Genomic DNA, 25763 nt, shown 5'->3' on the forward strand with positions numbered 1-25763 from the left:
CTGTAGGGAGGGACGGGTAATACACAATATGTACACGAACCAAGAGGGAAAAACAAGCTTGGGAAACCAAGAGCGAAGTTCTTGAATTAAAAAGGATATAAAGATTCAGTCTTTCGCCCTATAGCTAGTCTATACTTAGAAGAAGCAATGACAGAAATAAAAGAAAGGGTGAAGGGTAGGATTAAAATTTAAGGTGAAAGAATAAGGTAAGACTTACTGTAGAAATTGCTATCCTCAGTAAAGGTGAAGTACATTTAAGAAATGAGATCAACGGACTGGATCGTATAATGAGTGCAGAATATGGATTGAGAGTAAGTTGAACAAAGTCGAAAGTAGCAGATATTAGAACAACGATAAACTTAATCTCAGAATTGGGAATGACGAATTAGACACGGGCAAGGAATTCTGCTATCTAGGCAGCAAAATAACCCGTGAGGGACGGAGCAAGGAGCGCATGAAAAGCAGAGGAGCTCAGACAAAGAGGGCATTTCGGATCAAGAAATGTCTTCTGGTATCAAACATTGATCTTAGTTTGAGGAAGACATTTCTGAGAATGTGCGTTTGGAGCATAGCATTGTTCGGCGGTGAATTGCGGGCAGTCGGAAACCGGATCAGAGGAGAAACGAAGCGATTTTAGTTACAGTGCTACAGAAGAATGTCTAAAATCTGATGGACTGATAAGATAAGAAATGAGGAGGTTCTTCGCAGAATCGACGAAGAAAGGATTGTATTGAAAACGAGCATTGTACTAGAGGGAGCTGTAGTGGGTGCAAATGTAGGGGGAAGCAGAAATTGGAATACATCCAACAAATTATTGAGGCCGAGGACGTAGGGCGCAAGTGCTACCCTGAGATGAAGAATTTAGCGAAGAGGAGGAATCAGTGGCCAACGGTATCAAACCAAACTGAACACTGATGACTCAATAAGGGTCGAGAATACTACATGATTATGAGTATTACAAAGAATTATGTCGCGATTTCTTCCAGATGGTGCCCAAGAAGAAATGTTTTCTCAATATTAACAGTGTTGTGGCGATGTGGATACTTTCACGCTATGATGTATACAATCCCTTACAGATTAATGTTGACTGACGTACCTGGAGCTATAGAGCGCTGTTTTCACCTGCACAAAGACTGTTAATCCAAGTTAATTTTGGTGCACTATTCTCGTCCAGAAATGATCACAACTCGATTTCTCGATATGGTTATGCACGGTGCAGTAGTTCTATATCTACATTTACGTAGATACTCCGCAAGTCACCGTATGCATCTCTCCGTGCTAGTCTATCCTGTGCAACACTTTTAATCTCTATATCACTGCAATGTACATCCTTATCTACCTGCTTACCGTAGCCAAGACTTCGTCTCTAGCATTTGACCCCCTCCCCTCCCCGTAAATTAACTATTCGATGATGCCACAAGATGTCTCCTTCTACATCTACATCTGCACATACAATGAGCAAGTCATCGTTCAGTGCTCAGCAGACGGTGCATTGTGCTATAATCCGTTCGTCATAAGAATAAACTTGATGTAAACAAACACAAACGCGAAGATTGGTCAGAAGCCTTAGCACACGTACACCGGTGTTGTTACGCTCTTGGAAGCAGGTCCTACTTATGTATTAGATACATTGTTACTAAGCTACATTAAATGAAACTTTAAGATATTCAAATGTATTAACAGCCATCTATGTGTTTCTTAATCACGCTTTAGCCAAGTAGTTTTTACTTCAAAAATCGTGTACAGTCACAGCCTCTGCAGGGATGTGCTCTAATTGTCGCGTTGTTAATGCGCAGTATGAAATTGGCTGAGGGTGCTTTCTGTTTCGTAGTGAAACATGCGCGTGGAACACGGTTAAAAAGTGCCGAGAAGTAGGTTGTACTTAATGTTTTTCATACATTTACGGAGATAATCAGCTTTGAAGTTTTTCTAGCGGTGTATATAGCAGTTGGTAAAGTAACGTACATTGAACCTGTAGCGCAGTCGGTAGCGTAACGAAATGTGAACTAAATGCGATTATTCGTGCGTTGGTTCCATTCTTCAAGTATAATTTTCTTTCTCGTTCAATTTGAAATACCTACATCTCATAATTATAAAACTCATCATCATTTTTATGAGTAATGCAAGCCTTCTTGTTGCTAATTACATATTGGACGCGAAATTCCTGTTTCCATTTCAAATACAAATTCTTAACTATCGATGTTTTATGAAAGGCTGTTCATAAAATTTGTTTAAATTAAGAAAACATAACAATATCAGTTTTAAGGCAAAAATGAAATACCAAGTCCTCTTTACTTGGACTATGTCCATCGTTTTACACCATAGATGTAGGCAGATGTAGATAAGTATCGCAGAAACACGAAAAACAATCATTTTAACAGCATCGAGCACATCATACAAATGCTGCATTTTTACATTTGCCACTGTACCATTACAACATGATCCCAACAGAACTGATCTGGAGCCAAGCTGCGGGATTTGGCCCGAGAAGTAACGAGACTGTTAAACTCCCAGATGTGCTGGTAACTAACGCACGCAGCTTTTCCACTCGGCACTGCCGAACGCTGGTGGGATATAGAACGGCTCGTCATAAAAGAAGAAGAGAAGCTGCTGCGTCTGGTTGGCTTCGTGGATTCAGTCGGTGATAGGCTCGTTATCAACGTAGCAGGTGACACTTCCAGAACTGAAACGTATTTTTCGGATTCGGATGAGGAAGGAGCTAAGAGATTATTAGACGACTGACTGTATGTAATACCTTCAGTGGCTTCAATATTTAACTATACCGGGAAATACTTCGTTACTATCTTACGTGACACACAGCTTATACAGAAAAATTACCCTGTGCCTCAGTCTGGAATTTTCATCATTCTTGTTTTTAATTATAATAGCTCAAAACGATAACGTATTGCGGTTTTCATATAGTCGTCTAAAGAGAGTATTGTGGGAGATCTGCAGTATATTATTTCATTCAGCTTAAAAACTGAATGACATTCCAAGCTGTATTGCTCCTCTGCTCGTTTCTTTTTTACGTGTGAACTGCAGCTGGCCACGTCATTGCAGGCTATCTGTATCAGCTGACCGGTCAGTGCTGTCAAAGTTAAATGCGCCGGAAAAGCTGTTGTCCCGTAATATCGGCAAGTCAATGTGCGCGTAAGGCACAGCACAAAATGTATCCTTAATATCGTACTCGACAGTATTCGAGACAGCTTGGCTGCAGTCTTACGTGAAACGGAAATCCAATGAGGTTCCAGCAAACGCGGAAGAATACATAGCGCAATGTTTACAACAGGTTTATTCTTATGATGAACGGATTATAATATTATCGGCTTTCCATCAGTGTATTCCACGAGAGAAAAGTGTCTCTCTGCATGCCTCTATACGCTATCTGATCTAAAGGAAAACCTTAATCATCCTTCTTATTCTTTGATCAGAAGTGTGCAGACACCTATTAGTAGACATTAGCGTGGGGTGTGCTGAGCTTTTGCCTTTATGAGTGCTTGAACCCTGCTGGGCACACTTTCAATAAGGTATCTAAATCTCTGGAGGAATTCCTCAAGAACTTAAACCAGAAAGGGCAGTGATGTTTTAGCGAATTCGACGTTCTAAACCATCCCAAATGAGTTCCATCGTCTACAATCGAGGCGCTGGGCTGACTCGTGCATTTAGGGAATGTTGCTTTCCGCAAACCATTGCCTGGGATATGGCAGATGTCACTGTTAAGCCGATGGACACACTCTCTTCCTACACGTCGGTTAGGGAGCCTGAAGATGACGTAATGTAGCGCTGAAACTGGTTGACGAATTGAAATAACAACTCGAAATTTAGTTGGATTTAAGAGTTCTGATTAGACATTTTATATTGAATAGCCGACAACCATCTATGTAAAGATGGACTTACAGAGACTTGTCTCTGAACTGTTCCACTAATGTATGCCATAGCCAGTTCCCTAAAATGTGTCCGCAGCTCGTGGTCGTGCGGTAGCGTTCTCGCTTCCCGCGCCCGGGTTCCCGGGTTCGATTCCCGGCGGGGTCAGGGCTTTTCCCTGCCTCGTGATGTCTGGGTGTTGTGTGCTGTCCTTAGGTTACTTAGGTTTAAGTAGTTCTAAGTTCTAGCGGACTGATGACCATAGATGTTAAGTCCCATAGTGCTCAGAGCCATTTGAACCATTTTGAACCCTAAAATGTGATCGTAATCTTCCGCATTCACAGTTTTCTTAAGCGCAGTTAGGGGACCACATCCTAACTGCGAAGGACACCATCATACTGTAATCTAATCTCCTCCGTATTTTACTGTTGGTAGGTAACGTTCTCCAGGCTCTCGCCAAACCAAAACCCCTCCATTTGGTTGCCACGGCGTATACTGTGATTCATCATTCCAACCCATTCGTTTCCAGTCAACCACTATGAAGTGGCATAACCGTTTACATCAGCTGAAACGTCGCTAATCACTGACTACGGTCAGATGTGCCTTTGAGGAGATGCTCAGCCATTGTGCCTGATTCTTTTCAGCTACTATCATTGCGCCAGACGGACTGCTGGAAGAATTTTGGAACTCGCGCGTGATTTGATCGGCTGATTTAATGCGTCCTTTTAAGACAACTGTCCGCAATGCTTGACGGTCCTCTCTAAAAGTACATGAGGTCTGCCAGGGCTTAATTTAGTGTGCCAGTTGCCTTCCCATACACATCAGCAACAATAAATTTGGTTGGCTGTAGAAGGGTTGAAATATCCCTGATGGATCTATTATTCAAGTGGCGTCCAGTGACTAGTCCATAATCTATATCATCCCGTAGGCGACCCATTCTTCTGGCAACACAATACGCCCCTTCACCTTTGATACTGGCAAGTCCGCCTCTCTTGGTATTTACACTACTGTCCATTGAAATTGCCACACCAAGAAGAAATGCAGATGATAAAGGGTATTCATTGAACAAATATATTAAACTACAACTGACATGTGATTACATTTTCACGGAATCTGGGTGCATAGATCCTGAGAAATCAGTTCCCAGAACAACCACCTCTGGCCGTAATAACGGCACTGATACGCCTGGACATTGAGTCAAACTGAGCTTGGATGGCTTGTACAGGTACAGCTGCCCATGCAGCTTCGACATGATACCACAGTTCATCAACAGTAGTGACTGGCGTATTGTGACGAGCCAGTTGCTCGGCCACCATTGACCAGACGTTTTCAATTGGTGAGAGATCTGGAGAATGTGCTGGCCAGAGCAGCAGTCGGACATTTTCTGTATCCAGAAAGGCCCGTACAGGACCTGCAACATGCGGTCGTGCATTATCCTGCTGAAATATAAGTTTTCACTGGGATCGAATGAAGGGTAGAGCCACGGGTCGTAACACATCTGAAATGTAACGTCCATAGCTCAAAGCGCCGTCAGTGCGAACAGGAGGTGACAGAGACGTGTAACCAATGGCACCCCATACCATCACGCCGGGTGATACGCCAGTATGGCGATGACGAATACACTCTTCCAATGTGCGTTCACCGCGGTGTCGCGGTGTCGCGGATGCGATCATCATGATGCTGTAAACAGAATCTGGATTCATCCGAAAAAGTTACGTTTTGCCATTCGTGCATCCAGGTTCGGCGATGAGTACACCATCGCAGGCGCTCCTGTCTGTGAAGCAGCGACTAGGGTAACCGCAGCTATGGTCTCCGAGCTGATAGTCCATGCTGGTGGAAACGTCGTCGAACTGTTTGTGCAGATGGTTGTTGTCTTGCAAACGTCCCCATCTGTTGTCTCAGGGATCGAGACGTGGCAGCACGATCCGTTACAGCCATGCGGATAACACGCCTGTCATCTCGACTGCTAGTGATACGAGGCCGTTGGAATCCAGTTTGGCGTTCCGTATTATTATCCTGAACCCACCGATTCCATATTCGGCTGACAGTCATTGGATCTCGACCAACGCGAGCAGCAATGCCGCGTTACGCTAAACCGCAATCGCGATAGGCTTCAATCCGACATTTTTCAAAGTCGGAAACATGATGGTATGCATTTCTCCTCCTTACACGAGGCATCACAACAACGTTTCACCAGGCAACGCCGGTCAACTGCTGTTTGTGTATGAGAAATCGGTTGGAAACTTTCCTCATGTCGGCACGATGTAGGTGTCGCCACCGACGCCAACCTTGTGTGGATGCTCTGAAAAGCTAATCATTTGCATATCACAGCGTCTTCTTCCTGTCGGTTAAATTTCGCGTCTGTAGCACATCATCCTCGTGGTGCAGCAATTTTAATGGCCAGTAGTGTAGTAGTCAGTTTCGCAGTACATGAGGAGATCTCCGGACTTTTAATCAGATTCTCTATGTTTCGTAATCTCTCTCGCATCCTTCTGATTATACATACGCATTGTATAAGACGTGGTACCGGGACTGTCACACTCGAATTCTTTCTCGAATAGAGTTTCCATAAATTTATGCAACAGGGAACAAAGTCACCTCTGTTCAAAGTACTAGAAGTCGAATTCAGCGGCCTTTGCGGCTATATTGTGGCGTTCAGGGTAAAAATGCAGGTGTTTCTACTTACGAGCGAGGACAACAACATTATATCAGTATTTCCTTCTTTTGCAGGTCTATCAAAAGTAGTATGGTCAATATTCCCAAGATCGCATGGCACAAGCAAGCTCTTAATGTTTATTTTCCCATGGGCAGAAGGTGAGATATTAAAATGTGGACGCATGGACGAAAAAATTATAGCCTATACTGAGACGCGTAATCTAGTTCGTGGCGCACTGAAATGGGTGCACAGTAAGGTACCAATTATCACGATATCTGTACCTATACCCTTAACACTCCGTACAGTCGTATGGGTGGAAGCGACCAGCACATCTCTGAGTTCGTTCGATTTTTGTTGTCATGTGTATTTCATAAGGACGCAACAACACTGGAGCAGTGCTCTAGAATTTTTCTGTCACCTACCGTTTAAGACTCCTAGGGTATGTATCTCATCAGTTTTGTGGCTGTTGCAGCTGTGTCTTTCATCACGATCTTCATTATCGTTGTCGTCGTGAGTGCTCTGCCCAGAGACAGGTTTTCTGCAGTAACTGTCCATGTTCTGCTGCCTCCTGCCATCCCTTTGATGTACGCGTAATTTCCGCCTCCCTGTATGTCGTCTCTCATCTCGTATCTCCTCCTTCCTCTCAGTCTCTTTCCACAAACCAGACCAGGGCCGCCCACGACGTGCCAAACTGTGGGCCGACACCCTGCCTGTGTCACCTTTGGACGGCCCTTCTCGGAAATACTCGGAGCACCGCGACAGCGATGTTTACCCTTCTCTCTTTGTTCATGGTATGAAGGACGTACATAAATCCAGTGACTGTTTGCACAAAGAGAGGCTGTCTAGTGATCTGCAGTCACAGACCTTTAAAATAAATGGAAATACGCGTTATGGAGTTGCTTAAGCGACAGGTACTGCAAATTAGCGAAGATACAACATTTTAGTACCATCCAGAAAGCATTTAAATATTTAGTTGACAGTCGAGGAACAAAAAACTACAACGCTCAACAGATGGGATTTATTGTTCTGTGAACCAAGAAGCACTCAGTGCAAAATTCGCTGGTATTGAACACATGAAGAAGTTGATGGTACGAACAGTAAAATTTCTAAGGTCGCACACATTATTCCACTATTGTTTCCACCAAGTCTCAGTGGAATTAAAAGTAGGGTACAGATACTTTATATGCTATTGCAAAGCACGTTGGTTAAGTCAAGGGATGTGCCTGGAACTATTTTTCAATTTGTGAACGGAAAAATAATGCAAGAACCAAAATAAGAACATCTGGAATGGATTGCAGATCTCACATTTTACGTGTAATTGACTCCACAGTGTCCACAGGAAGACACCGGAAGGTGAGCAACAACGTACTTCTGATTTGAAACTTCCGGGCAGATTAAAACAGTGTGCCGGACCGAGACTCGAACTCGGGACCTTTGCCGAGTTCGAGTCTCGGTCCGGCACACAGTTTTTAATCTGCCAGGAAGTTTCATATCAGCGCACACTCCGCTGCAGTATGCAAATCTCATTGTACTTCTGATTTAATGGGGTGCATTTAAAACGAAATTTGGACACTTAATTGTGTCCTTGAAGGGATAGTTTCCCAAACGTTTAGAGGAGACGGCTAATCTTGCACCTATTTTCGATATGTTTTTGAGACCGTTAGCTGTTTCAGTTGAAAGCGCTCCTGCGCATGTGCAGACGTAACTGGTTTATCTGCAAGGTGATTCCCCCTTTAAATACTAATTGTTTTACATTAAGACTGTCAATGACGTCTACATTGCGTTCTTAGGTAGAGTTTCCATGTCTGAATAATGAGGCTGCAAAAGTGCTACAATATGTCGAACAACATATGTATCTGAAAGAATTATTTTCGATTATGAAACTAAGTAACACAGGATTACACGGATATCTGAGGGTGAAAATCTGTGAAATTGTCTTCTTCTGTCTGTATTCTGACAGTTTGTACCAGATAAAAATTATTTTATTTCTTCAGTGCGCCAAAAATATTTAAATAATACTGAAATTTTTCTTGTGTGTGATCTGTGTTGTTGAGAAACTGCTATTTAAACGCGCCCTTCCACAGTTTTCCCCTCTTCCCGCTCTCACGGTCAGACAGCTTGGTGTGATGGTGGGGGAAGTGCTCAGTGGGGATGAGCGCAGTGGTACTGGTGGCAGGGCATCGCTCGCGAGCTGAATTCTTGGCTGCCTCTGAACTAGACCTTCTTACGAGTTCGTTAGCAAGCACTCCCATCTCAGCGAATGTCCCAACCAGTTGTTCTCCGTTCTCTTATAACCTATAGCAGTTCTCTCATCTTACCAATCCTTTCCAACATGCTTTCATTAGTCACTCTTTCCATCCACCTTATCCATGGGGAGATGTAAATTCCTAAACAAATATTGTGAAGGACAGTTAATTTATGTGCAGTAATATTCTTACTGGTTCTGTTTTGTTTGTGTGTAGGGACGCGTAATCCGTTTATGAACTGGCAGACATACGCATGGGTTAACCACAAGAGCGCTCCACACATTTCCATTTGGCCTACTCTGATTTATAACGTAAAACATGAGTTCGACTTCGTATAACTAAAACAAACGTACTGATTACGTAGTTTTATGGAGAGGAACCTGCAGCTGGGACCGTCAAAGTACCGACACAACCACTGCACTACCCGTAGATGACCCACATGTGCTGCAGGGCAGAGTGTATTGATCAGAACCATCATTAGACCATTCCAGTTGATTAGGTTGGCTCCGTTAATTCCACCAACCTCCTGATGGAATCGAGAAAGAGGTTGGATTTCATTCAACTACCGTAGCTTGTGATGATAAGGTAAACGGACTATGACTGGAAACGCCTAAGGTGTCAACCATCGCTTTGGTACTCTGTTTTCTTCTTGACTGTTGATTTATAACTCTATGTTAACTGACAACTATAATAGTTTCTGTGTGACAGTTCATCTGACAGCTAATACTGGGTCTCTGCATCGTCCCCTTACCAAAACACGAAGTGAAAGATAATCTCGATATTCTTCAAGCGTCTTTTCGGTTTAGGTATTAATGATACATTTACCCTTTAGATACATTTCTTAAGGTGATACTGTGATATAAAACAGAAGTGGAACGATCAAAACTGCAACGATTATCTGAAACAAGTTGTGGCAAAAGCAGACGGTAAGTAACTGGTGGAACCATGAGGAAATACAGTCCACCCACGAAAGTCGTAGCGGACAAGCACTCGCGACCGTTTCTTGAGTAATGCGTAGTCTGACCCCTTACCAGCCGAGATTAATACAGTGAATACAGTGAATACAGTAACACAGTGGTTTCATTTAACAAGCGCTACAGCGTCTGTACAATGGCAGATGCTACAAGGCATAACGAAGAGAGTAAAATTCCGTAATCGATTACTCAAACAGTAGTAGAACAGTATACTGCTTTGTAGTTTTTACACTGTAACTTTCTTATACGTGTGATGCCTAAGTTAACTTCTCAGCTGGTGATCCTTATATTCACCAGGGGACCGCTCTTATTCGTCAATAGCGATTTCGTCCAAATTTGTGGTATATACAGGGCTTGGGCAGACATGAAGGTGACAGAAGTCAGAGCTACGGACGGTCGAACATTCAGAAAAAATAGCATTTTTGGTGCGTACCGAGTGGGATATCAGCCAGTCCCTGTTGCAAACCCAAGCTTTATTTTTTATTTTCTTGTTTTACGTTACTTACACTGCAAATAGACAGAAATTCGTGTTTTTGAAGACATAAGGCTGGGAAGTTTATCCCTCTGGAAATTTCTAGAACATTGTAAGACATTTGAGAGAGTTCCAGAACATTCTAGGGTTCGAGAGTATTAGAGACATTCTGTAACATTCCAGAACATTCCGGAACCGAGCGGTTCTACGAGCTTCAGTCTGGAACCGCGCAACCTCTACGGTCGCAGGTTCGAATCCTGCCTCGGGCATGGATGTGTGTGATGTCCTTAGGTTAGTTAGGTTTACGTAGTTCTAAGTTCTAGGGGACTGATGCCCTCAGATGTTAAGTCCCATAGTGCTCAGACCCATTTGAAACATTCCGGAATGTTACACAATGATCCGGCATGTTCTGGAATGTTAAGGAACAGTTTGGAACATTTGGGAAGATTCAGGAATGTTCTAGAACATCGCGGAACATTCCGGAACATCCCAGATAATTGCAGAACATTCCAGAACACATCTGAATGTTGTGGAATGTTCTGGAACATTGTGAACAATTCGAAGCCTTTTTGACATATTCTGGAATTCGCCACTGGTGGGGCTACCCGTTGGTAGGGATATGTAACGCAAGACCCGTCGTGGGTCCAAACGTCGGTTTCTTATCATGACGAAGGGTCGGACCGAAAATGAAGTGCAGGGAAATGAAGAAAAACAATGAAGTCTGAGTAGATAAAGTGATACAGTTACTTGTATAAAGTGTGTAATGTGTGCCTAGTGCATTTGTAAAAAAAAAAAATTATCTGATTTATATTAGACAACGCCCAAACGTAAAAGAGGAATACATGTCGCCAGTTCTGTAGCAAAACGGCGAAAACGAAAAAAGGAACAGCAAAAAAACCGAAAAACACGAAGTGCGCGAAGCACATTTAAGTTCAAAAATGAACACCGTGAGAAGTAGAGAAACCGAAGAACAACGAATGAACGGATGGAAGACTCAAGAATTGCGACACAATCTTATAATAGAAGACTGCGAACCAAAACCAGTCATGACAATATCACCCTACGAAAAGCGCTGACGAGAACAACTAAACAGTACAACCTAAGAAATGAAGCATTCTGCTACCACCCGACGAAAGATTACAACGAACACAAACACGTCATAATCAGAAAAATGGATAACATCTGCCAGTTTCGCAACACGAAAAAATCCAGTAGACAAACGCAATGATTCTGTTGTTGTTTTTGTTGTGGTCTTCAGTCCAGAGACTGGTGTGATGCAGCTCTCCATCCTACTCTATCCTGTGCAAGATTCTTCTTCTTCATCTCCCAGAACCTACTGCAAACTACATCCTTCTGAATCTGTTTAGTGTATTCATCTATTGGTCTCCCTCTACGAATTTTACCCTCCACGCTGCCCTCCAATACTAAATTGATGACCCCCTTGGTGCCTCAGAATATGTCCTAATGACCGATTCCTTCTTCTAGTCAAGTTGGGCCACAAATTTCTCTTCTCCCCATTCTATTCAATACCTGCTTATTAGTTATGTGATCTACCCATCTAAACTTCAGCATTCTTCTGTAGCACCACATTTCGAAAGCTTCTATTCTCTTCTTGTCTAAACTATTTATCGTCCGCGTTTCACTGCATACAAATATTTTCATAAACGACTTGCTGACACCTAACTCTATACTCGATGTTAACAAATTTCTCTTCTTCAGAAACGCTTTCCTTGTCATTCCCAGACTACATTTTATATCCTCTCTACTTCGACCATCGTTAGTTATTTTGCTCCCCAAATAGTAAAACTCATTTCCTAATCTAATTCCCTCAGCACTACCCCGTTTAATTCGACTACATTCCATTATTCTCCTTTTGACTTTGTTGATGTTCATCTTATATCTTCCTTTAAAGTCACGGTCCAATCCGTTCAGCTGCTCTTCAAGATCCTTTGCTGCCTCCGACAATATTACAATGTCAGCGGCGAATCTCAAAATTTTTATTTCTTCTCCATGGATTTTAAATCCTACTCTGAACTTTTCTTTTGTTTCCCTTACTGCTTGGACGAAATGCAGATTTAATAACATCGGGGATAGGCTACAACCCTGTCTCACTCGCTTCCCAACTACTGCTTCCCTTTCATGCCCCTCGACTCTTATAACTGCCATCTGGTTTCTGTACAAATTGTAAATACACTTTCGCTCGCGGTATTTTACCCCTGTCACCTTCAGAATTTGAAAGAGAGTGTTCCACTCAACAGTGTAAACAGTTTTCTCTATGTCTACAAATGCTAGAAACGTAGATTTGTTCTCCTTCATCTATTTTCGAAGATACGTCGTAGGGTCAGTATTACCTCACGTGTTCCAACATTTCAACGGAATCCAAATTGATCTTCCCCGAGGTCGGCTCCTACCGGTTTTTCCATTCGTCTGTAAGGAATTTGTGTTAGTATTTTGTAGCCGTGGCTTATTAAACTGATAGTTTGGTAAGTTCACATCTGTCAACACCTGCTTTTTTTGTGATTGGAATTATGATTTCTTCTTGACGTCTGAGGGTATTTCGCCTGTCTCATACATCTTGCTCACCAGATGGTAGAGTTTTGTCAGGACTGACTGGCGTACCACCCGGCGTCATGGTATGGGGTGCCTTTGGTTACGCGTCTCGGTCACCTCTTGTTTACATTGACGGAACTTTGAACAGTGGACGTTACATTTCAGATGTGTTACGACCCGTGGCTTTACCCTTCATTCGATCCCTGCGAAACCCTATATTTCAGCAGGATAACGCACGGCCGCATGTTGCAGGTCCTGTACAGGCCTTTCTGGATACAGAAAATGTTCGACTGCTGCCCTGGCCAGCACATTCTCCAAATCTCTCACCAATTGAAAACGTCTGGTCAATGGTGGCCGAGCAACTGGCTCTCACAATACGCCAGTCACTACTGTTGATGAACTGTGGTATCGTGTTGAAGCTGCATGGGCAGCTGTACCTGTACACGCCATCCAGCGCTGTTTGACTCAATGCCCAGGCGTATCAAGGCCGTTATTACGACCAGAGGTGGTTTTTATGGGTACTGAATTCTCAGGATGTATGCACCCAAATTGCATGAAAATGTAACAACATATCAGTTCCAGTGTACTATATTTGTCCAATGAATACCCGTTTATCATCTGCATTTTTTCTTGGTGTAGCAATTTTAATGGCCAGTAGTGTATCTTGGCCACAGTAATGAGTTCACTATGCTGTTAGTAGTAGGTTTATCAGCATTTCCTTTATTTTATTCATTATTCACCTACTCCTGCATTACGCCTATTTGATTTTATATTTATAGCCCTGTATTCACCTGACCAAAAGTCTTGTTCCTCTTGCGACCGAACTTCACTAATTCCCACTATATCTAACTTTAACTTATCCCTTTCACTTCTTAAATTTTCTAACCTACCTGCCCGATTAAGGGATCTGACTTTCCAAGCTGCGACCCGTAGAACGCCAGTTTTCTTTCTCCTGATAACGTCCTCTTGAGTAGTTCCCGTCCGGAGATCCGAGTGGGGGACTATTTTATCTCCGGAATATTTTACCCAAGAGGACGCCATCATCATTTAACCATACAGTAGTGCTACATGCCCTCGGGAGAAATTCCGGTGTTAGTTTCCTCTTGCATTCAGCCGTTTCCAGTACCAGCACAGCAAGGTCATTTTGGTTAGTGTTACAAGGCCAGATCAGTCAATCATGCAGTCTCGTGCCCTTGAAGCTGCTGAAAGGGTTGCTGCCACTTTTCAGGAACCACAAGTTTGTCTGGCCTCTCAACAGATACCCGTCTATTGTGGTGGCACCCTACAGTACGGCTATCTGTATTGCTGAGGCACGCAAGCCTTCTCACGGTGAGGCGAGGTCCATGGTTCATGGTGGGATGATTCTTTCATACGAATCGAAATATTCGATTACTAATTTCCTGGGTGATGTCAGATACCCCAACTAGTGCCATTATGTTGAATTTATTAATATTTTCATGAAATGCATGAAAAGGAAAGGCATAGAAGAAAACATGGAATTACAAATAAATTTTCCAGGAAGGGTATATAAGTCGTTTACGAGAACTTAGCATATAAAATTACTTTTATTATTTTACGGTTAATGGTTTGGACGTTCTGAGGTGTCATTCGCAGTAAAAACAGAGGAAATAATAATTTTCTCGGCATCTTGAATTTGTTATAAAATGCTCCTTTTTTACAGTCACCTAGATGTTTTATGGTTTGTGTAGAAAAATATACTTGGCTTACATTAAAAAAACATTCTTCCTCATCGCACAATTTAGCAGAAAACCGCACTAATTATTGGGGAGCGTAACTGGTGACATACAGTGGAAAATATTTTATGCAGTTTTCTCGTGATGTGATACTTTTTTCTTTTTCGGTGAAGTAAAAGTGATTTTAATCTTTTTGATCGAATTCTTTACTTGGCCCTAAAACAGACATCGCAGGGCTCCAATAGTGAAGTTTATTTGGGGGAAAACTAATTAGTGCACCATGGCAACCCTTCTTCGTCTTAAAGGGCCTCCACAACTATGGATATTTTTGTCTTCCCCGCGAGTCATTAAACAGACAAAATTTGTTTCCCAGCACTTAGGGTTTCATCGCTTCAGTCACAACCTTTTTGTATAAATCTGTTGTACGTTTCTAAGACTTTGATGGAGTAATGACAATATTCCTGTTCTGCAGCTTACTCATGCATCGTTTTTTGAACTCTCGGTCCTAAAGGGTATTGTAGACATACGTAGACTGTTGGCAATAAACTTTTAGTAATTTTATAGTCTACGAGAGGTTTACTTGGTTCAAATCCTGTCGTTTCACGAGAAATAATTTTGCCTATTAATGGTCTAGAGTTCGGGTAGAAGTCGGTTAGTACAGGCAGGTTATAAAAAGAACATACGAATGTAAAAAAAAAAGTATTATACCTGGTGTCGAAATAAGAATTTCGATTGACGTCACAGAATGAGAATTCTCGACTTACGTATTTAATCGGACGTTTTAATTACGATCACGTCCTGGATATTTCTTTGCAGAGTAGTTATGAATGCTGTAGGCACAATCCTTTCTTAGGAAACTATTTGCAGTCACAAATTTTTCTTTGCCTTTTCTTTTCACACCTTTTGTGAAAATCTTTGTGAGTACAATATACTGAGAATTATTTCGGTTTATTCGCTTTCTAAGCAAAGTAGAAAAGAAAAATTGGTTCTCCCATAAGGGAGCGAACACACGACCCTCGTTTTTTTTGGTCGATCTCATTTTGTTTGTCATTGTTCGTTACATTTGTTCGTGGTGGACGTCTGATGACACCCGGTCAAGTTCGTCGTTGATCTCTTTACTCAGTTTTTGTTTCTTTTTATAACAGAGTGCAACTGTCACTGACCGAACACGCTGGGCTACCATTTTTCTTTGCCTTTTCTTTTCACACCTTTTGTGAAAATCTTAGTGAGTACAATATGCTGAGAATTAGCGCTAAACCGCTTAATGGGAACTACGCTCACATAAATGATTCACGTCGCACCAGTCCCGCAACAGAAATGCAATTTTTCTTAAAAGTTTGGCCATCTGGAGCGCCCACATCCGTCACCTCCATTCCTGGCCAAGCCCTACATATACCATGCAGGCGCGGTCCCCTTGCCGGTGGAACTTTTCAGTCGTGTACGTGAAGTAACTTTACGCTCACAGTACCAGTATGTAACAATTACCTGCACTGTACATGAAACTTCTGCGTTCAAATTACGTACGTGCATTATTAAGTATATTATATACAGTCCTTATGAACACAACGCATCTGACCTACGACACATGAATAATCTCAGTATTTTGAACTAAATAATATCAAAATGTATGTCAAACCAACTATTGCTTCAATGAATGTTACTTGAAATTGCAAGAGCACACAAAACAATGTCTACTTTTGGCCCTAATAAGCACCTGGGTTTGCCGCAGGACAACACGTAGCTGAGCTCTTTGCAATAGCATTCCACTGCTGCTTTACATTATTTAATTCAGCTTTGCCGTATGCAGTGCGCTGGAATTACTCATCCGTTTGATACACAGTTAACAGTCGGATCTTCCAAGGGGCAATGCGAGCTCGAATTGGTCTGTTTAAAAGCTTTTAAACAGGAAGTGTAATGTGGAGGCTCAATGTCGAGTAATTTAAAGTCTTTAAAATTACTTTCCTATATTCTAAAACCAGATCAGAAATGTGGTATTTATAACATACGGTTTTGTTTGAGATTAGCTGAGTACCAGCCGTTGCCCAGGTCGGTATTTATTCCAGTCCCATTAGTCCATCTGCTCTTTCCCCTGTCTCTTTCTGTCCATCTTCTCTTCCCCCCTCTGTCCATGTCCTTCGTCTCTTCTTCTTCTATTTGTCCACCTCTTCACACTCCCACTGTCTGCTCGTATCTTCCAGCCCTTCTCACTATCTGCTGATCCACCCCTTTGTCTGCCCACCTTCTTCACCCTCTTTCTGTACGTCCACCTCCTCCTATTTCCTTTCATGTCCAACTCCTCTTCCCTGTCCATCTCATCCTCTTCCCTTTTTCTGTCCGTCTCCTGCTCCCCTTCTTTCTGTGTCGTGCAATGACAGAATTTTGTTTGTACATCCAGCGGCATATGTGGATACTGTCAGCGAAATGTGTTACGAATAAAGATAGTAGGCAAAGAAGTTATAAATTAAAACGCCCTGTTGTCATGCTTGATGCTTCAATGCTACTGCATGAACAGTGAAAATGAAGTAAATGACAATTTCTTTCCTCTTCATCATTTTGTGCGCGTTTTAAGCTAGAAACAATTTCTTTAAGATTTGAAACTGTGTCTAAAGTTTCTTGCAAGTCACTAAGTGCTCTGATTCGCGGTTATTACTCCTACCGTGATTCTTTTTAGACAGTAAATGTACCAAATCTGGTTGAAATCCGTGCAGTGGTTTCGGAGTAGAAGAGGAACATAAATACATGCCAACATTTTTAAAATATGTAAGGATGCACGTAGATCTTTGATTGCAGGGAACACTGTTAACGTTCCGAGAGAACGTAGGAGTTTCTGAAAGAAATGTAAAAAGCATAAGCAGCACAAAATAACTCATTTCGAGAAGTCTAAAGAAAGACATGAGCCACAAGGACGACGCTGTTACGACAGAAAGCAGCAAGGTTTCTTTGGAGAGACGAAACTCATACTCAGGAAAAAGGCGAAACCTACGAAGAAAATAGTTCTGTGAATGGAGTACACAGAAAGCAAATACAGGAAACAAGTTCCTTTAAAACGTTGCAAACAGTAAATGTACCAAATCTGGTTGAAATCCGTGCAGTGGTTTCGGAGTAGAAGAGGAACATAAATACATGCCAACATTTTTAAAATATGTAAGGATGCACGTAGATCTTTGATTGCAGGGAACACTGTTAACGTTCCGAGAGAACGTAGGAGTTTCTGAAAGAAATGTAAAAAGCATAAGCAGCACAAAATAACTCATTTCGAGAAGTCTAAAGAAAGACATGAGCCACAAGGACGACGCTGTTACGACAGAAAGCAGCAAGGTTTCTTTGGAGAGACGAAACTCATACTCAGGAAAAAGGCGAAACCTACGAAGAAAATAGTTCTGTGAATGGAGTACACAGAAAGCAAATACAGGAAACAAGTTCCTTTAAAACGTTGCAAACAGTTTGAATTTGGTGGTGGCAAAAAGAGGAGGGGCTAAATGATCCAGTTCCGATTATTTGTAAATATGATTTATTAAATAAAATGATCATAACATTAAAAAAGTGGTACCATCTTTCATTCATAATTAAAACTCCTTCGGTCCCGGGCTGAAAACCCGGTAAACTGCCCCTAAAGGCGGAAGAATCAGCAGCGATCAACGGTTTGAGGACGCAGAAGGCAATGGAAACCACTGAATGAAAGACATATAGCGTGTACCCACATGAGATGTGGCCTGTAATTGAAAAGTGTCCTAATGATCTCTCCATTGGCAAAAGACCCCGGAATAGTCCCCGATTCGGATCTGCGGGAGGGGACGGCCAAAGGCGAGGTGACCATGAGAAAAAGATTGAATAATCAGCGAAAGAATAACGTTCCACGATTCGGAGCGTGGAATGTCACAAGCTTTAATGTGGTAGGGAAGCTAGAAAATCTGAAAATGGAAATGCAAAGGCTCAATCTAGAAATAGTGGGGGTTAGTGAAGCGAAGTGGACAGAAGACAAGGACATCTGGTCTGACGAGTATAGGGTAATATCAACAGCAGCAGAAAATGGTAGCCGGCCGCTGTGGCCGAGTGGTTCTAGGGGCTTCCGTCTAGAACCGCGTAGCAGCTACGGTCGCAGGTTCGAATCCTGGCAGGGGCATGGATGTTTGTGATGTCCTTAGGTTAGTTAGGTTTAAGTAGTTCTAAGTTCTAGGGGACTGATGACCTCAGACGTTAAGTCCCATAGAGCTCAGAGCCATTTGAACCATTTACAAAATGGAAGGTGAGGCAGAGAGTGTGTTTATGTGAACAGTTCAGTGACAGCGTCGTTCTTATCAGCATCGACAGCAAACCAACATCGACGACGATAGTTCAGGTGTATATTCCGACGTCACAGGCTGAAGAGGTAGAGAAAGTATATGAGGAGATTGAAATGGGAATACTGTACGTAAAGGGAGATGAAAATCTAATTGTCATGGGACTGCAGTTGTAGGGGAAGGAGTAGAAGGAAAGGTTACAGGAGAGTATTGGCTTGGGACAAGGAATGAGAAAGGAGAACGACTAATTGAGTTCTGTAATAAATTTCAGCTATTAATAGCGAATACTCTATTGAAGAATCATGAGAGGAAGAGGTATATTTGGAAAAGGTCGGGTGATACGGAAAGATTTCAGATAGATTTCATCATGGTCAGACAGAGATTCAAAAATCAGATGCTAGATTGTAAGGCGTACCCAGAAGCAGATATATACTCAGATCACAATGTAGTAGTTATGAGGAGTAGGCTGCAGTCTAAGAGATTAGCCTGGAAGAATCAATATGCAAAGAAGTGGAATACGGAAGTACTAGGGAATAACGAGATACACTTTGAAGTTCTCTAAATCTGTAGATACAGCAATAAAGAATAGTCCAGTAGACAGTACAGCTGAAGAGAAATGGACATCTCTAGAAAGAGAAGCTAGAATGAAAAAAAAAAATGTACAAAGAAGGTAACTGCAAAGAAACTATGGGTAACGGAAGAAATAGTTCAACTGATCAATGAAATAAGGAAGTACAAAAATGTTCAGGGAAATTCAGGAATAGAGAAATACATGTCGCTGAGGAATGAAATAAATAGGAAGTGCTGGAAAGCTAAGGCGAAATGGCAACACAAAATGTTGCGAAAATGGAAAAAGAAATGACTGTCGTAAGGACTGACTCAGCATATAGGAAAGTCAAAAGATCGTTCGGTGAAATTAAAAGTAAGGATGGTAACATTAAGAGAGCAGCCAGAATTCCATTGTTAAATGGAAGAGTGGGAAGAGTGGTCTCATGCGATAGAAGAAGAAACAGGAGTCGATTTAGAAAAGATTGTGGATCCGGTATTTGAATTAGAATTAAGAGAGCTTTGGAGGACTTAAATCAAATAAGACAGAATTTCCAATATCCTTAGGGGAAGTGGCAACATAACGACTCTTGATGTTGGCGTGTAGACTTTGAGTCTGGTAATATTCCGTCTGACTCTCAGAAAAATTACATTCACATAGTTCCGAAGACTGCAAGAGCTGAAAAGTGCGAGAATTACAGCACAATCAGCTTAACAATTCATGCATCCGACTTGCTTACAAGAATAATCTACAGAAGAATGGAAATATAACTGAGGATGGATTAGATGACGATCAGTTTGGCTTTAGGAAAGGTAAAGGCACCACAGAGGCAAATCCGTCTTTGAGATTGATAATCGATGCAAGACTAAAGAAAAATTAATCTATGTTCAAGCGATTTGTCGACCTAGAAGAAGCGTTCGACAATGTAAAATGGTGCAAAATGTCCGAAATTCTGAGAAAAATAGGGGTGAGCTACAGGGAGAGACGGGTAATATACAATGTGTACAAGAACCAAGATGTAATAATAAGAGTGGAGGACCAAGAACGAAATGCTCGTGTTAAAAAGGGTGTAAAACAGGGCTGTAGTCTTTCCCCCTTACTGTTCAATCTGTACATCGAAGAAGCAACGATGGAAATAAAGGCAAGATTCAGAAGTGAAATTAAAATTCAAGGTGAAACGATATGAATGATACCATTCGCTGGTGACATTGCTACCGTGAGGAAAAGTGGAGAAGAATTACTTGAGCTGCTGAATGGTATGGGCAGTTCAATGAGTACAGAATACTGACGGAGAGAAAATCAGGAAAGACGAAAGTAATGAGAGGTTGCAGAAATGAGAACAGCGAGAAACCTAACAACAGGATTGATGGTCACGAAGTAGATGAAGTTAAGGAATTCTGCTACCTAGGCAGCAAAGTAACCAATGATGGACGGAGCCAGCGGACATCAAAACAAGACTAGCACTGGTAAAAAGGGCATTCCTGGCCAAGAGAAGTTACCTAGTATCAAACAAAGGCCTTAATTTGAGGAAGAAATTTCTGAGAATATACGTTTGGAGGACAGCATTGTGGGAAAACCAGAACGGAAGGGAATCTAAGCGTTTGAGATGTGGTGCTACAAGCGAATGTTGAAAGTTAGGTGGTCTGAAAAGGTGAGGAATAAGGAGGTTCTGCGCAGAATCGGGGAGGAAACAAATATGTGGGCCGGCCGCGGTGGCCGAGCCGTTCTAGGCACTTCAGTCCGGAACCCCGCGACTGCTACGGTCACAGGTTCGAATCCTGCCAGGTGCATGGATGTTTGTGATGTCCTTAGGTTAGTTAGGTTTAAGTAGTTCTAAGTTCTAGGGGACTGATGACCTCAGATGTTAAGTCCCATAGTGATCAGAGCCATTTGAACCATTTTAACCAAATATGTGGAAAACACTGACAAGGAGAAGGGACAGGATGATAGGACATCTGTTAAGACATTTGGGAGTGACTTCCACTGCCTTCCATGGTACTAGAGGGAGCTGTGGAGGGCAAAAACTGTAGAGGAAGACAGAGACTGGAATACATCTAACAGATAACTGAGGACGTAGGTAGCAAGTGCTACTCTGAGATGAAGAGGTTGGCACAGGAGAGGAATTCGTGGCGCGCCGTACACATTATTTTCGGGGAGAGATAGGAGATCCAGAGCGTTGGACTTCTTAAGATCAAACAAGGCAGAAGGGATGGGCAACATTCCATCAAAATTTCTAAAATCATTAGGGCAAATGGCTACATAAAGACTATTGACGTTGATGTGTATAATGTATGAAACTGTCGACATACCATCTGACTTTCGGCAAAACATCATCCACACTGTAATTATTTCGAGCAGTTAGTTCATGAACCCACGCGAATAGTAAACGGTTGTGAAAACACACTTGACCTCTTAGCAACAAATGATCCTGAATAAATAAGCAGCATCAAAAATGATTCAGGGATTAGTGAACACAGGGTTGTCGTAGCGAGATTGAATATTGTAATCCCCAAATCCTCGAAAAATAAGCGAAAAATATACGTATTCAAAAAAGCAGATAAAATTTACTTGACGCCTTCCTGGGAGACAATCTCGACTCATTCCAAATTAATAATATAAGTGTAGGCTAGATGTGGCTTAAATTCAAAGAAATAGTGTCGGCAGCAGTTGAGAGGTTTATACCAAATAAACTAACAAACGACGGAGCTGATCCTCCTTGGTACGCAAAACGGGTTAGAACGCTGCTGCAGAAACAACGATACAAAATGGCCAAATTTAAACAGACGCAAAATCCTCAAAATGGGCGATCCTTTACAGAACCTCGAAACTTGGCGCGAAGTTCAATGCGAGACGCCTATAACAGTTTCCACAACTAAACTTTGTCTCGAAACCTGGCAGAAAATCCAAAGAGATTCTGGTCGTATGTAAAGTATGTTAGCGGCAAGATACAAACAATGGCTCTCTGCGTGAAACAATGGAGATACTATGGAAGACAGTGCTGCCAAAGCAGATTTACTAAACACAGCCTTCTGAAATGCCTTCAAAAAAGAAGAAGAAGTAAATATTCCAATATTCGAATCGAGAACAGCTGCCAACATGAGTAACGTAGAAGTGGTTCAAATGGCTCTGAGCGCTATGGGAATAAACACCTATGGTCATCAGTCCCCAACGTAGAAGTAACGTAGAAGTAACGCAGAATGTGTCTGGAAGACAAAGAACGAAGTGCTCGGATTGAAAAGAGTGTAAGAGAGTCTTTCTTTCCCACCGTTTAATCTATACATCGAAGAAGCGATTCTTTAAATAAAATAAATGTGCGAGAGTGCGATTAAAATTCATGGTGAAAGGATATCAATAATAAGATTCGCTGATGACTTTGCTATCCTCAGATAACGAGGGGAAGTATTACAGAACGAGCTGAGTGGAATTAACTGTGTAATGAGTGCGGAATACAGATTAAATAAATCGAAGAAATATGAATGTCATGAGAAGTAGTAGGAATGAGAACAGCGAGAAACAGGGAATTCTGCAACCTAGATAATCGGGGCCCGTTGTTTTATCAACGATGAACTTGAAAAGAGGTCATGGGACGTCCACTCCAGACAAATGCAACGAACATTAACGAACAAAATGAGATAAAAAAGAGGTAGAGTGTCAGATTAATAATCAGCACGTCGTCAGTTCCGGGTTTGAATCCCGCCAGTGCTTAAATTTTGGATCAAAACTATCGGCAGTTTCGGCCGAAGACTTTCGGCAAAAGAAGTCATCTCTCACTCAGCCAACGGTCTTACCCAAGAGGACGGACGTAGGGAGAACATAAGAAGGAGACTGGTATTGGCAAAAAGGGCATTATTGGCCAAAAGAAATCTACTATTATCAAATATAGACTTTAACTTGAGGAAGAAATTTCTGATAATGTACGTTTGGAGCACAGCATTGTATGGTAGTGAAACATGGACTGTGCGAAAACCGGAACAGAAGATACTCGAGGTATTTCAGATATGATGCTACAAAAGAATGTTGAAAATTAGGTGGACTGATAGGGTAAGGAATGAGGAGGTTCTCTGCTAAGGAGAGGAACATATAGAAAACACTGCCATGAAGAAGTGACACGATGGTAGAACATTAGGGAGTAGCTTAATGGTAATGGAGGGAGAGATGTAGAGTAAAAATAGTAGACGATGACAGAGAGACTGGAATTCATCGAGCAAATAAGTGAGGACGTCGCAAGTGCTACTTCGAGATGAAGAGGCTGGCACAAGAGAGTAATTTGTCGTGGGGCGCATCAAAACAGTCTGAAGACAAACTGTGGGGGATGTAAGGAGTAAGCTGATTGAAAATTTGGTAAGCACTGTATTCATTGCTTTGATTCGTATCACGTAGGACATATCGACCATTGAAAGCATTTTCGCAATTACGGTAAGGTTCAAAAGCCAAAGATTAAATGTCTTTTTCAAAGAGTAAATATATTTCTCTAATTCACGTAATGTTTTTTTCAAATCAAGAAGTATCTCGTATTACACGGTGTCTAAAGTAACCTGTGATCTTTCTTATTGTTCAAGCTGTCTTGTCACCAAATTTTATCTAAAGCTGTTCAGCGGCTCTAGAATAATAAATTTAAACGACACGCATGATGCGGCAGCTTTTCACGCATCTTGGTGTTTTTGATGTCACTTATTCTGACCTATTGTGTTGTACAATGATAGAACTTCACCTGTACATTTATTTTTATGTGTGAGCACTGTCTGCAAAGTGTGTCTGAATTCAGTTACTTGTAAAGAAGTTATAAATTAATAAGTCATGCCTGAAGCGGAAATGAACAGCGAAAACGTAGTAAGGAATAAACTTTTCCCTTTCCTCATTTTGTGGGGGATGTCAGAGAGAAAAATTTTCGGAAAGGTTGGAAATTGTATTTAAAGTTTGCAAGTTTGCAAGTAGTTAAGTGCTCTCGTTCTCAAATACTAAACGAAAAAATTTGGTTATATGCCCACCGTCGCAACACTACTTTTTCCCCTCCACTCTCACCCCTTCAACAGGTAGGTGGTTCTTACGCTCACAGCGAGTCTTTCCAGACAGTAAATGACCTGTGTACCAAGTTTGTTTGAAATCGGTCGACCGTTTCGGAGGAAAAGTGGAACATATATATAATATGTGGGGGTATCTTTCACCGTGATTCGATTTTTATGAAATAAAGCCTATAAGGTGCCAAATATTAAAGTTATCTGCGATAAGGCCATGAAAATTCGTCTACTAATTTGGTAGATTAGCGTGTTCAGAGACAGATACACACAATGGTTTTGCTTATCTATTACTAGGAAAGATATAGACTGCCGTTTGTAAAAACATTGTTAGTTATCTAGTTAATGATAATAAATGTAGCGACTGCAGTCAGAGGATACTGAAGTAAATAAAACAAATACTGCAGTCATTTTTTATATGAGTAATGTGGTCCTCCTGCTGACGAGATAGGATTTCCGAAACGTAACGAGGCGACACCCTTAAAAGGTACACGATCATTTTTTACTGAATTTATGCCGAGTACGTCTTACTCTACGAAGATTGTCAAATTGCAGTAATGACTTAAAACAGTGAAAAACTGCGTTTTACGTATACCCGCATGCTAGATTCGCATATGAAATTCGAGAAACAACGTTGCAATTTTTTCCGGGAATCGCGCGCCTTTTTAATGCAAATGAAGCTGTTTACGTGACACAAACTGCATGCCTCGCATGAATATTCATTTCTAGTTTTATCTTGGAACGTATACATTTTCACCAGAACGTAAACAGACGATATGCAGTTTTCATGTATTTTTTCCTGGCTGAGCGAGGCCAAGCAGACGCCTTTGTGCGGAAGAGGCGCTGGATGCAGGTGTCTCTCTGTGAGGCGAGGATGAAAATTTATTACTGTATAAAAGCATGGTAATCTGTCTTCACGTCCAACTGACGTGCTTCGCGATATAAATAGTAATAGTAAAACTAATATTTATGTCTATTGTTAACCAACCATAACAAGCAAAGAAGAAGGTACACATTTTTCTCGGGGAGAGTACGAAAAGTAATTAAACTATTTGTACATTCATATCACGAATTTCTGTCCCTCACAATGACAGAATATATGAATTTTGAATTACCTCTGAGTAAACTATCTGCTGACAAATAGTAAGTATTCAGAAAATATCCCTCTGCTGAGACACAGGTAACTCCTTATTTTCTTGAAGTAATGCGTGGTACCGACAGGAGATCTCAAATTCATTCCATATTTCTGGATTTTTAGAAGACTATTAACACCATTCCTCACAAGATACTTCTAAGAAAACAGCGCACCTACGGCATATCGTTTCAGTTGTGCGACTGCATTAGTGGTTTCCTTTCAGAATGATCACAATACGTAGTAATCGATGGAAAATCATCTATTAAAACAGATGTGATATTCGACGTTACCCAAGGAAATGTTATAGGCCCTCTGCTGTTCCTAATCTAC

This window comes from Schistocerca cancellata, chromosome 8 (assembly GCF_023864275.1).
Source record: "Schistocerca cancellata isolate TAMUIC-IGC-003103 chromosome 8, iqSchCanc2.1, whole genome shotgun sequence".
NCBI lineage: Eukaryota > Metazoa > Arthropoda > Insecta > Orthoptera > Acrididae > Schistocerca > Schistocerca cancellata.